Raw genomic sequence first — 15206 nt, forward strand, 5'->3', positions numbered from 1 at the left:
TCGTGCCTCCCGTTTAGGCCACTGGACAGTCATTTGCAAGGCTCAACTGTCTGTTTGCCGTCCGCATCTCCGTTACGTTGTCTCAGTGTTTCTGTTTCTTAGCGCGCTTTGGGTTGCCACCTTTCAGATGTGGAAATAAGGGGCACGGCACACGGCGTCGCGGCAAAATCAAATTTGAGGGTTTGGCTCCCCAAAACACTATTAATAATAATAATAATAATGTTCTGTTAGCATCTGCTAGGCAACTTAGCATAGCATCGATTATACTTGTATATTATATATAACAGTCTGAAGTAGCCTGAACCTGAGCATAGCTTTTAGACTATTAAAAGGCGCTCTAAATAAAACAAAGATTTGTATGTTAACACTTTTAACAATTATGAAATACTTCATAGTCTGAATTTAAGCCTATAGACGTGGCCTGCTGTATTGTTTACATTATAAAGTGCTGGAAATTAAACAAAGCCTATCTGGGGACACTTTGACTGAAAGAGGGCAATACTTCATTTAAATAGCCTATAAAGTGCTGTCAATGTACATTTTTAAAACCCAGCCTGGTGTTAAGGGTGCAGTGAGCGCGTTACTCGGCAAGGATCATGACAGGCAGCGGCAAGCGCAAAGGCCTGCGTGCAGGCAGACAAACAGAGGATTTGGCACCGAGCCGAGGCGAACGCGGCAGATGTAGGCTCCGCTCGCGGCTGCGCAAGAGGTACTGCGTACCTCCCCCCCAATACCACCTTCCTGCCTGTCTTTTCATTATTGTTCACATTCAGTGTTCACGTTTGTGTGTGACAGACGCACGGTACAATGAGGAAAATACGGAACAAACCGTGTCCCGTATCGAGGACATAGCATTTAATTCGCAATTCAAGGGCGATTCTATATTTTACAGTATTTCACTGAAGCATGCATTCAGATGAGATCGATTTGTACATACAAATAAACATCTATATTTTTTCCCGTTGTTTTAGTCACTTTCCCCTTTGGATCTCATGCACACAGGGCCTAGCCAAGAGGACATGTTGAGTTATTGTGCTTGAGGCGATGGTACTCCACCGCACTTCACAGATGATCATTTCCCAATCCCACAGCTGAAGAGCGCAGTAATTGCTACGATGCATCCAGCAGCCGGTCCTTATCTGATGCAGTGACAAGAATAGGCCCCGTTTTGTTGCTCTCGCACTCTATATAATTCTGTAAAGCTTGCATGATTTCCCGCCGAAGAGATGACCGTGGCGATGTCACCCGAGGGTCCTGGGGGCTGATTGGATGCACATCGAGGCCCGCAGCGAATAAATCACTTCCCCTCTGTTCAAAGAAGAAACATTAGCCCTATGGGTGACCAGCCACTCATCACACACGCACGCACGCACACAGGCACGCAAACACACACTCGCACTATTTGCGCAAACAATTACAGCCTTGATTCCCTTAGCACTAATCAGATACAACACAAGGCACATGCAATGTTCTGGTGAGACAATAATTAAAGCCTCTCCTGACATATTAAGTGCCATATTCCTGGAGGAAGACTCATTGCCTGTAAATAAATAGCAGACTAAACCACCACAACACTCATGACATGAGATCATTTGACACTGTAATGCATGGATTCAATATACGTGCATGATTGACTGATGTCTTTGAGAGTACAGGTGCTATAAATTTAACTGTGGCAACAAAAACAAAACAAAAAATGAGCATTTTACAAACTGGGAACAAACAACCGCATACATGCATATGAGTAAATCCTTTGATGCTGCCTAAACAGAGTTGCTTAAATGATGGATGAAATCATCATTGCGAGGACATATTCCACACAAAAATATGAATTCCAAATTGTGTAATCTTGCGACATTTGACGTTTGACCGTAACCACATCTCCAACATGACAAAACAAACAAACAAAAAAAAGTGGGGGAGGGAACTTGGGAAAGTTCTTTGCAAACTGGTTGTCAACGGTCATCGAGTCAAACGGCAAAGAAACTTGTGAAAATTTTCAGGCGGGTGATAACGCCTCGGCTCTTTCATTTGGGTTTGTAAAAACCTTTTGCCCCGAGAATTTGTTGTTGTTGTTGTTGTTGTTGTTGGCCAACTACAGCAGTGTGAATGACGAATACTCTCAGCATTGCCACAACCGCAAAAAGCGTTTGTTCCAAATGAGTCACAACGTTATGCCAAATACAACAACTGCCCAAGTTTACGGTCCTCCACAGCCAATAAGCTCACACAGTGCCAATAATAATAACTCTATAATTAATAAATGTTGGCATCTGCGGGGAGAAAGTAATCATAACAAAGTTTTCATTTTCTACCCCAAATTTCACAACTCGACTGGTATTCATTCCAGGGTGTAGTCCTCCCTTTGCTCAAAGTCCGCTGGGGATATGTTCCCCTGTGACCTTGAACGTAGACACAAACTTGAACATGGACGATTGGGGTCTGCCCAGTCAGCAAAGGCATCTGGCCCGGATTCGGCATGAAGCTGGCACAGCTGGCCTTGCATTGGCACTGGCATAATGCATGTGGGCCGAACACGGCCCAGGAGTGGCAAAGGAGGCACTGGCTTGACTCTGGCAAACCAGATAAGGGCCAGTTGTGGAGTGAAGTATTTGGGCCAGAAATAGATTCACAACTCCGGCCCGTATTTGGCCAGCCAGTATTGAGCCAGTATTCCATTCATCACACACATACACACACACACACACACACACGCGAGGTTCAATCAGGCCCGCAGGATAATTTAAAAATGAAAAAAATGTATGAAAGACACAGAATTAATATTTTTATTAAGGTGCAATTCATTGAGTATCCGCTGTTTTGACCAAAGAAGAACACAACACTAAGACAGACCCATGACAGAAGACGCTATCAATAGCACTCTCACATTTACACATTTAATAGCACTCTCCATAGTTTGTAAGGTGTAGGCAGGGATTACAGTTAGATTTTAAATGCACATGTATATGGTTTAAAACTTCCTTTCTTTATAAATCTTGTTTAATCACAAAGTGCATTACTATATTTTTCAATACCAATTACTTGTTAAAGTTTGTACAATCAATGGGATCAGTTGCAATGCATTTATGGGAATGATAAAAGTAAATTGCACATTTGTTGAAGGAAATGTAAGGTGCTTCATGAAATGTTTTGTAAAAGATATGTTCATTAAATTTCAACATTTTCCAAATGTTCTTGTGCTTCTTTATACCAAAACAAAGGAAAGACATGTTGTTTTGGTTGTTTATAGCAAAGTATGTTATCATTTTAATGGTCCGGCCCACTTGACATCTACCGAGGCCGTATGTGGCCCACCATGTGAAATGAGTTTGACACCAGTGATGTATAGTAAGGCGTTTTTAGCTGAAAAAAACGACCATGTATATATAGTAAGGCATTTTTAGCCCAAAAAACGACAAGGCATTTTTAGCCCAAAAAAATGATCATGTATAGTAAGGCGTTTTTAGCCGAAAAAAATGACCATGTATAGTAAGGCGTTTTTAGCCGGAAGAAAAACAGCCATGTATCTAGTAAGGCAATTTTCGCCGAAAACCCCCCAACCATGTCTAGTAATCCGTTTTTAGACAAAGAAAAACGACCATATATAGTAAGGCGATTTTAGCTGAAACAAACGACCACGTATGGTAAGGCATTTTTAGCCGAAAAAAACGACCATGTATATATAGTAAGGCGTTTATAGCCGAAAAAAACCCGACAATGTAGTTAGGCATTTTTAGCCGAAAAAAACGTCCATGTATAGTAAGGCGTTTTTAGCCGAAAAAAACGACAATGTATAGTAAGCCATTTTCAGTAAAAAAAAAAAAATTACCACCTACAAGGCGTTTTTAGCAGAAAAAAATTGACAATGTATAGAAAGGTGTTTTTAGCCGAAAAAAACCACCATGTATAGTAAGGCGTTTTTAGCCGAAAAAACCACCATGTATAGTAAGCCGTTGTTTGCCGAAAAAACCCCAACCATGTATAGTAAGCCGTTTTTAGGTGAAAAAAAACAACAATGTATAGAAAGATGTTTTTAGCCGAAAATAACCCGACCATGTATAGCCTTAGCTTTTTTAGCCGAAAAAAACGACAATGTATAGTAAGCCATTTTTAGTAAAAAAAAAAAAAATTACCACCTACAAGGCGTTTTTAGCAGAAAACCCCCCACCATGTATAGTAAGGCGTTTTTAGCCTAAAAAAACAACCATGTGCAGAAAGGCTTTTTTAGCCGAAAAAAAACGACCATGTATAGTCAGGCGTTTTAGCCGAAAAAAAACGACAATGTATATATAGTAAGGCGTTTTTAGCCGAAAAAAACAACCATGTACAGAAATGTACAGAAAAGTGTTTTTAGCCGAAAAAAACCACCATGTACAGAAAAGCGTTTTTAGCCGAAAAAAACGACCATGTACAGAAAAGCGGGTTTAGCCGGAAAAAAAACGACCATGCATAGTAAGGCGTTTTTAGCCGTAAAAACAACCATGTACAGAAAAGCGGTTTTAGCCGAAAAAAACGACCATGTATAGTAAGGCAATTTTAGCCGAAAAAAACGACCATGTATAGTAAAGCAATTTTAGCCGAAAAAAACGACCATGTACAGAAAAGCAGTTTTAGCCGAAAAAAACGACCATGTATAGTAAGGCGTTTTTAGCCGAAAAAAACGACCATGTATAGTAAGGCGTTTTTGGCCAAAAAAAACGACCATGTATAGTAAGGCGTTTTTAGCCGAAAAAAACAACCATGTACAGAAAGGCGTTTTTAGCCCAAAAAAACCAACCATGTATAGTAAGGCGTTTTTAGCCGAAAAAAATGAACATGTATAGTAAGGCGTTTTTAGCCCAAAAAAACCAACCATGTATAGTAAGGCGGTTTTAGACGAAAAAAGAACGACCATGTAAGGCGTTTTTAGCCGAAAAAAACGACAATGTATAGTAAGGCGGTTTTAGCCGAAAAAAGAACGACCATGTATAGTAAGGCGTTTTTAGTCGAAAATAAACGACCATGTATAGTAAGGCGTTTTTAGCCGAAAAAAACACCATGTACAGAAAAGCGGTTTTAGCCGAAAAAAACGACCATTTATAGTAAGGCGTTTTTAGCCGAAAAAAACGACCATGTATAGAAAAGCGGTTTTAGCCGAAAAAAAACGACCATGTTCAGAAAGGCGTTTTTAGCCGAAAAAAAACAACCATGTACAGAAAGGCGTTTTTAGCCCAAAAAAAACGACCATGTACAGAATGGCGTTTTTAGCCGAAAAAAACCACAATGTATATATAGTAAGGCGTTTTTAGCCGAAAAAAACGACAATGTATAGTAAGGCACTTTTAGCCGAAAAAAACGACGATGGGTAGGAAGGTTGTTTGTGAATTGTTCCTTGGTGTGAGTGGAAAGATATGTCTGGCCACGCTTGTTTCTGAAAACACACAAGAAGCCCGGAGCCGGAATCGAACTCTGCACCTCTGCACTGTGACGCAGCCACACGAACCATTCGACTACCAGGCCACCATGAACGCTTCACATAGTTCCGATACAAGACACTTTTTTTTCAAAATACAGGCCTGAATAGCTTTTTTTTGTGTGTTGGAAGGCATTTTTCACAATAGAAAAAGGACCATTTATAGCTAGGCCTTTTTTTACAGCCAAAAACACGACCATGTATTGTCAGGTGTTTTGTGAATTGTTAATTGGTGTGAATGAGAGCAAAAAAATGGATGGCCCCACATGTTTTTGAGAACACACAAATTGCCAGAGCTGGAATTGAACCTAGCACCTCCGCACTGGGATCCAGACCCACTAACCACTCGACTAGTTGGCTGGACGTGAGCAGTTGACATTGTCTCATATGACACTTTTTTTTTCAATACACCATGGCAAGGCTTTTTTTTTCTTTGTAAAGAAAGGCGTTTTTCACAATAAAAAACGACCATGTCCAAAAAGGGAGTATTTTTGCAGAAAAAAAGGTTAAGAATCATTAGGCATTTTGTGAATTGTTCCTTGGTGTGAGTGAGAGCATGTAGAGAATAAAAAAAAGCATGGCCACATATGTTTTTGACAACACACAAATGGCCTGAGCCAGAATCGAACCCTGCACCTCTGCATTGGGATGCCGACGCACAAACCACTTTACTAATAGGGTTGTAATGAACATTCTGCGTAGACCCTATGTGAGAACGCAAGGCTTTTTTAGCCGAAAAAAATGACCATATATATAGTAAGGCGTTTTTAGCCGAAAAAAACAACTATGTACAGAAAGGCGTTTTTAGCCGAAAAAAACGACCATGTATAGTAAGGCGTTTTTAGCCGAAAAAAACAACCATGTACAGAAAGGCGTTTTTAGCCCAAAAAAACGACCATGTATAGTAAGGCGTTTTTAGACGAAAAAACCACTATGTATAGTAAGGCATTTTTAGCTGAAAAAAACGACCAGGTAAAGTAAGGCGTTTTTAGACGAAAAAAACGGCCATGTACAGAAAGGCGTTTTTAGCCGAAAAAAACGACCATGTATAGCAAGGCGTTTTTAGCCGAAAAAAACGACAATGTATAGTAAGGCGTTTTTAGCCCAAAAAACCGACAATGTATAGTAAGGCGTTTTTAGCCGAAAAAAACGACCATGTGTAGTAAGGCGTTTTTAGCCCAAAAAAATCCATGTATAGTAAGGCGTTTTTAGCCGAAAAAAACGACCATGTATAGTAAGCCGTTTTTAGCCGGAAAAAAACAACCATGTATAGTAAGCCGTTTTTAGATGAAAAAAACCAACAATGTTTAGAAAGGTGTTTTTAGCCGAAAAAACCCCACCATGTATAGTAAGGCGTTTTTAGGCGAAAAAAACGACCATGTATAGTAAGGCGTTTTTAGCCGAAAAAAACGACTACGTATAGTAAGGCGTTATTAGCCGAAAAAAACGACCATGTATAGAAGCCGTTTTTTGCCGAAAAAAGCGACCATGTATAGTAAGCCGTTTTTTGCCGGAAAAAAAACAACCATGTATAGTAAGCCGTTTTTAGGTGAAAAAAACCAACAATGTTTAGAAAGGTGTTTTTAGCCGAAAAAACCCCACCATGTATAGTAAGGCTTTTTTAGCCGAAAAAGACGACCATGTATAGTAAGGTGTTTTTAGCTGAAAAAAACGACCATGTATAGTAAGGCGTTTTTAGCCGAAAAAAACGACAATGGATAGTAAGGCGGTTTTAGCCAAAAAAAAACAACTATGTACAGAAAGGCGTTTTTAGCCAAAAAAAAACAACCATTATAGTAATGCGTTTTTAAACGAAAAAAAAGACAATGTATAGTAAGCCGTTTTTTGCCCAAAAAAACGACCATGTATAGTAAGACGTTTTTAGCCGAAAAAAACGACCATGTATAGCAAGGCGTTTTTAGCCGAAAAAAACGACATACAGTAAATAGTAAGGCGTTTTTAGCCGAAAAAAACAACCATGTACAGAAAGGCGTTTTTAGCCAAAAAAAACAACCATGTATAGTAAGGCGTTTTTAGCCGAAAAAAACCCGACCATGTATAGTAAGGCTTTTTTAGCCGAAAAAAACGACCATGTACGCCTTACTATACCTAGTCGTTTTTTTGGGCTAAAAACGCCTTACTATACCTAATCGTTTTTTTCGGCTAAAAACGCCTTACTATACATGGTGGTTTTTTTCGGCTAAAAAAGCCTTACTATACACCGTATGTCGTTTTTTTCGGCTAAAAACGCCTTACTATATACTGTATGTCGTTTTTTTCGGCTAAATACGCCTTACTATGCATGGTCGTTTTTTTCGGCTAAAAACGCCTTACTATATACTGTATGTCGTTTTTTTCGGCTAAAAACGCCTTACTATACATGGTCATTTTTTTCGGCTAAAAACGCTTTACTATACATGGTCGTTTTTTTGGGCTAAAAACGCCTTACTATACATGGTCGTTTTTTTCGGCTAAAAACGCCTTACTATGTACTGTATGTAGTTTTTTTCGGCTAAAAACGCCTTACTATACATGGTCGTTTTTTCGGCTAAAAACGCCTTACTATACATGGTCGGGTTTTATTCGGCAAAAAACGCCTTACTATACATTGTCTTTTTTTTCGGCAAAAAACGCCTTACTATACATTGTCTTTTTTTTCGGCTAAAAACGCCTTACTATACATGGTCGTTTTTTTCGGCTAAAAACGCCTTACTATACATGGTCGTTTTTTCGGCTAAAAACGCCTTACTATACATGGTCGGGTTTTATTCGGCAAAAAACGCCTTACTATACATTGTCTTTTTTTTCGGCAGAAAACGGCTTACTATACATTGTCGGTTTTTTGGGCTAAAAACGCCTTACTATATACTGTATGTCGTTTTTTTCGGCTAAATACGCCTTACTATGCATGGTCGTTTTTTTCGGCTAAAAACGCCTTACTATATACTGTATGTCGTTTTTTTCGGCTAAAAACGCCTTACTATACATGGTCATTTTTTTCGGCTAAAAACGCTTTACTATACATGGTCGTTTTTTTGGGCTAAAAACGCCTTACTATACATGGTCGTTTTTTTCGGCTAAAAACGCCTTACTATGTACTGTATGTAGTTTTTTTCGGCTAAAAACGCCTTACTATACATGGTCGTTTTTTCGGCTAAAAACGCCTTACTATACATGGTCGGGTTTTATTCGGCAAAAAACGCCTTACTATACATTGTCTTTTTTTTCGGCAAAAAACGCCTTACTATACATTGTCTTTTTTTTCGGCTAAAAACGCCTTACTATACATGGTCGTTTTTTTCGGCTAAAAACGCCTTACTATACATGGTCGTTTTTTCGGCTAAAAACGCCTTACTATACATGGTCGGGTTTTATTCGGCTAAAAACGCCTTACTATACATGGTCGTTTTTTCGGCTAAAAACGCCTTACTATACATGGTCGGGTTTTTTTCGGCAAAAAACGCCTTACTATACATTGTCTTTTTTTCGGCTAAAAACGCCTTACTATACATGGTAGTTTTTTTCGGCTAAAAAAGCCTTACTATATACTGTATGTCGTTTTTTTCGGCTAAAAACGCCTTATTATACATGGTCGTTTTTTTCAGCAGAAAACGGCTTACTATACATTGTCGTTTTTTTCGGCTAGAAACGCCTTTCTGTACATGGTTGTTTTTTTCGGCTAAAAGCGCCTTTCTGTACATGGCCGTTTTTTCGTCTAAAAACGCCTTACTATACATGGTCGTTTTTTTCGGCTAAAAATGCCTTACTATACATGGTCGTTTTTTCGTCCAAAAACGCCTGACTATACATGGTCCTTTTTTTCGGCTAAAAACGCCTTACTATACATGGTCGTTTTTTTCCTCCAAAAACGCCTGACTATACATGGTCCTTTTTTTCGGCTAAAAACGCCTTACTATACATAGTCGTTTTTTTTGGGCTAAAAATGCCTTACTATACATGGTCGTTTTTTTTCGCTGAAAACACCTTAATCTACATGGTGGGTTTTTTTCGGCTAAAAACGCCTTACTATACACTGTATGTCATTTCTTTCGGCTAAAAACGCCTTACTATATACTGTATGTCGTTTTTTTCGGCTAAATACGCCTTACTATGCATGGTCGTTTTTTTCGGCTAAAAACGCCTTACTATACATGGTGGTTTTTTTTCGGCAAAAAACGCCTTGCTATATACTGTATGTCGTTTTTTTCGGCTAAAAACGCCTTACTATACATGGTCGTTTTTTTCGGCTAAAAACGCTTTACTATACATGGTCGTTTTTTTGGGCAAAAAACGGCTTACTATACATTGTCGTTTTTTTGGGCTAAAAACGCCTTACTATATACTGTATGTCGTTTTTTTTTTCGGCTAAAAACGCCTTACTATACATGGTCGTTTTTTTTCAGCTGAAAAAGTCTTCCTAAACGTGGTCGTTTTTTTCGGCTAAAAACGCCTTACCATACATGGTTGTGATTCTTGGCAAAAAACGGCGAACTCGACATGGTCGTTTTTTGGGGTTAAAAAGCCTTACTTACATGGTCGTTTTTTCCGGCTAAAAACGCCTTATTATACATGGTTGTTTTTTTCCGGTTAAAACTTCTTACTATACATGGCCGTTTTTTTCGGGGTTAAAACTTCTTACTAAACATGGTCGTTTTTTTCGGCTAAAAACGGCTTACTATACATGGTAATTTTTTTTGGGCTAAAAACGCCTTACTACACATGGTTGTGATTCTTGGCTAAAAATGGCGAACGCGACGTGGTCGTTTTTTTCGGGTTAAAACTTCTTACCATACATGGTCGTCTTTTTCGGCTCAAAACGTCTTACTATACATGGTCGTTTTTTTTTTTTTTTTATTAAAACGCCTAACTATCTAAACCAGGGGTGCCCATTAGGTCGATCCTAATCTACCGGTAGATCTAAGACAGGTCCCAAGTAGATCCGAGGAGTGTCGAGGAGAAAACAAACAAACAACCATTTGTGTGTCTTTGTACATGTTAGTAATATATTTTTTGTGTTAATACACACTGCACCCTAATCATCTTATCAGTCTCATTTTCACAAAAAAAAATTTTTTTTAAATAAATAAAGCAGGTAAATCTTAAATTTACGGTGGCGCGTGATTACGTCACCGGAAGTTGTTAGCGCTCAGCAGTTTGCAATTGCAGCTCGTGATCAGAGCTGTTGCGCTCTATCTTTTATCACTTTAAAACGGTACGTGTGAGCTACGATAGTTAACAGGCTGCAAAAGTGCGTCGCATGCCTCCGTTTCAGGCTGTTTCTCATCATGGCGTGTGTGTGTGTGCGCGTGCGCATGCACGCGCCGGTAAGGGTAGATCCTGGGAGGTTAGTTGATCGAAAAGTAGATCTTCGATGCAAAAAGTTTGGGCACCCCTCATCTAAACCAACCATCTAAACTACTACTAAAAAAAACATGGTCGGTTTTTTTTCGGCTAAAAACGCAATACGAAACATGGTCGTTTTTTTCGGCTAAAAACGCCTTACTATACATGGTCCTTTTTTTTTCGGTTTTAAACGCCTTACTATACATGGTCCTTTTTTTCGGCTAAAAGCGCCTTACTATACTTGGTCGGGTTTTTTTCCGGCTAAAAGCACCTTACTATCTGTGGTCCTTTTTTTCGGCTCAAAACGCCTTACTATACATGGTAGTTTTTTCATAACCCAAATGCGCAAGACGAGTGGAAGAATAGAGTTGTTTATGGCAAAATGCCCATCGTCACGCCATTAATATACCCGATGCGCCCCACGGTTTACCTGTTATGATGCTTCATGGTGTGTGTGTGTGTGTGCCTGTACATTTATTGACTAGCTGAAAGTGCCCCCCTGCGCTGACCTGATGGCCCTCTACCGGATATGCTCTGACACCATCACTGCCCGCGTTTCTCCTGTCTTGTGTCCTGGCTTTCAAATGAAGAGGGAGTCAAACTCTTGCTCACAGAATTCTTTTATTGCGTCTTAACCACATGACATCAGGGTGTGCAGAAACATCACTGAGTGGTTTGCGACCCGAGCCGTACTCTCTTGCTCTCCTTCAGGTGCTCTCTTTGTAAATGGTTTGTGGTTCAAATCTCAGCTCTGGCCATCCGGTGTGGAGTTTGCATGTTGTAGCAGTATGAACATATTGTTCAAGGCATTCAAAAGGAATCATTATTACCACTAATTATGAATGTAGTTCAAATTACTGACAAAATATGGGGAGCTAACAAAAGGCCAAACAGCAAACTACAGTATCTGGGTTGGCAACGACTTGGCCTAATTAGTCACATTGTCAACGTTATCCCTTCGTTTAGTTTGTGTTAAATAGCCCAGTGTGCCAACTATGTCTCCACTCACTGACCATTTTTTTATTGCTTCTATTGGGCTGCTTTGCCAATTTAGTCAATGTGGTCAGATCTTGACACTGAATTCTTTATAGCCAAATTATCTGCTGGAATATATTGCAGGCAGTGCGGGGCTCATCATTAGCATCGATCTGGATTTTTAATGGAGAAAACAGTTTAATGTAGCTTTGCAAGACATCTTTATCTTAGCTCAGTGCCAGCGAGGAGACACTTGGAAGCCAACCTCTTTTAGTTAATGAAATTTGACCACCACTTTGGGTACAATATGGGAAGAGGAGTCCAATCTCATGCTGGATATAACACACACACAGTATCGCAAGCTAGCTTTTCAAATAATCTCCTCCTTCATCTAATTACAACCTAAAAAAAAAAAAGAGAAGAAAAGTGCTTGGATAACTCAATGCTACAAACATCTATGCAGAAGATAATAATAAAAATAATAAAAATGTTGTGTTAAATCAGAAACTGCACTCTAGAGCTTCTTAAGATTGTCAGTTTAACAGGGAATGAAATCTAAAAATGAAGATTTGGCTGGCAACCAGTACTCCCCGAACACAGCTGGAAGAGGCTCCAGCGCGCTCCACGGCCCTTGCGAGGAGAAGCCGATCAGAGGATTGATAGATTGATAAATACAGTATATATATATATATATATATATATATATATATATATATATATATATATATATATATATATATATATACATACATATACATATGAATATAAATGTGTATATATGTACTGTATGTATATGAAGGGAGAAAGAGAGAGAGAGAGAGAGAGAAAGAGTCAATGAATATTTATGTTCTCAGGTCTTCAGGTGTCTTTCCCAACTGCAACATCAAGCAAAAGTCTTTCCGATGGTTGCATACTGTGTTAATAAATATGCAGAGAGCTTTTCATCCGGTTCCGGCACAAAATATCCACTCCATCAGTGAAGCTAACCTTGCGCTTATTATTAGTGAGGCTTGTTCACAGATTCACCCGGTGTGAACAGAGTGTGATCACAGTGTGCAGTCCAGGCAGTTTGTGGCATTTCAAAGAGCCTCGCTGCTTCTACCCTACTGAGATTCCTTCATCATGACCACTCTTTCTCTGGTAGGTGGAGGAGAGAGAACGCGGTTTGTTTTTTGAAACATATGTTTGCCTCAGTAGGCGGCCTTAATCAGGGGTCACGACTGTGTGCTGGTCATGCCGGGCATAGGGAAAAACAGTGATCACATGAGTTTTGTATCGCTATTAATTTGAAGTTTGACTGTCGAAGAATCCCTTTGAGTGTTGTCAGTCCTACTTTTGTTTAGAAAAATCAAACAGCTTTGTCTTGTTGCTCCCATGCAGCTTTGTGGATACAAAAAAAAAAAAAAACAACTCACCTCAAACTGCATGCAGAGAAAAGACCCAAACATTGCGAGTGGAAAAAAAATCCTGAGCAGTGTCTGCATGACATCATGTTTGTTTCATTTTACGGTGTACGAGCGAAATGAAATTAAAAGGAAACTTCAGCCCACCAGTAAAGCTTCATTTCTTCAACCGATGCTAAAGTAAATCCTTTTTTTTTTCTAATCATGTGTTGCATTAGTCAATATCCAATGTCAGTCCTTCGTAAGAGATACGCAAAGGAAAACTAAATAAAAATGTTATTTATACAACAGCTCAATAACTGCCTGTGTCCCATCCAAACAACCTTTGAAGCTTCGGTAATAGACTTTGTCCAATCTCATGCTGCCACACAATCATGTGTAAAAAATAACAACAATAATAATAATAATAATTACATGATGTAAAAAACAATTGTAAATAGCACTGCGATTTATCCCTTTTGTATTTATATTGCACTTAATTGAACGGTGTCTGTTTGGTTTTCTTCTTTCTTCTTTCTACCCACATTCTTGCTGCTGGAGGCTGTAAATTTCCCCAGTGTGGGACAAATAAAGGATATCTTATCTTATCTTATCATATTCATAATATTAGGATATGGCAAAAATACTATTCACGGCAAAAACATTTCTGGTATGCACGAGTGATCTACTGTCGGTTGGTGCGAGCTGGCTAGACGGAGCCATGAAAGCCCTGTACTGTACTTTCGGGTGTTCATTTTATAAGGCAACCGTAATCATTGCTGAGCAGATCATTATTGATCTGTAGTTGAAAAAAAAATGGGACTCTAACAGACTATAAGGTAAACTCACAGGAATGCCACTTGCCATGCAGCGAACCTTTCTGAGTAGCGTGCACTCGATCAAAGTGAAGTTTATTGTGATTTATCATTCTGCTATGGCCACGTTTAAAGGGGATTGATTTTTGAAGGGGCAATAACTTAACATTGTGCCACCCGAGGAAAATGTAATATCGTAGTGTATCCATTACAGATTTGATGACAGACGTGTCTAAGACAAATCAGACTTTCTGTGACAGTGTATGAAAAACAATACACTTATCCACTTATAAATTACAAGATGGCGGCACCGCTTAGGGTCGTGGTTTCTTGAGCTCTCAAAATAAGCCCTCTTACAATGACTTAATCAGGTTTACTGCCATCTCAATGCTAATAAGGATTGTGAAATATAGCTTGGATGAATTATACAATATATAAAGAGAGGCAGCACTACTAAGGGAGCGGCTGGCTGATGAAAACCTTGCTCGTGACAACAAAAGCAAGGCAAATGTGCAGGACGGCTGGCTCAGCTAAAGGCTAGCAAGCCACCGTTCCCAGGGCTGCGTGCTGAGCCCCCTCCAGTTCACACTACTGACCTATGACTGCTCTGTGAAAATCCAGTACAGAGAGGATTTAGAACATATTGTGGACTTGTGCACAGACAACAACCTTTGCCTCAATGGGAAGAAAGACCAAGGGGATGGTGGTGGACTTCAGACCGCCTCCTCACCCCACTGTGCACCAGAGCAGCAGTTACGGACGTAGTCGCCAGCGACAAGTAACTTGGACTCCACCTTTCCAAGTACATCACCTGGACTCAAAACACTTCCTTTCAACTGAAGAAGGCTGAATGTCTCTAATTCCTCCGGAAGGACTGGGGAGCTCTGTCTTGAGGAGCCGCTATAGATGTACGGTGGAGAGCATCCTAAGCGCCATCATCACAGTGTGGCACAACGGCTGCAGAAAGGAAGCCTCTTCAGAGGACCCTGGCTACTGCTCAGACATCTTCACCATAGGGCTCCCTTCATCATCAAGGACCCGAAAATCTCTCTGCCATCTCTTTTCCCTTTAAGCAGGAGGCTACAGAACATCCGGAAACAGTGCCGCGAGGCTCTTATTTCCGGACACTGTTCGTGTTAAGCTCCAATTGTGCTCTTGTAGCCCCCTCACATCAGCCACCCCCATGCCAATTCATCCCTACACCGCGCTTTATTATTGAGCACTCTATTCTTTTCATTC

Source organism: Hippocampus guttulatus, chromosome 3 (genome assembly GCF_054856545.1).
Source record: "Hippocampus guttulatus isolate MCC_2025c chromosome 3, RoL_Hgut_1.0, whole genome shotgun sequence".
Taxonomy (NCBI): Eukaryota; Metazoa; Chordata; class Actinopteri; order Syngnathiformes; family Syngnathidae; genus Hippocampus; species Hippocampus guttulatus.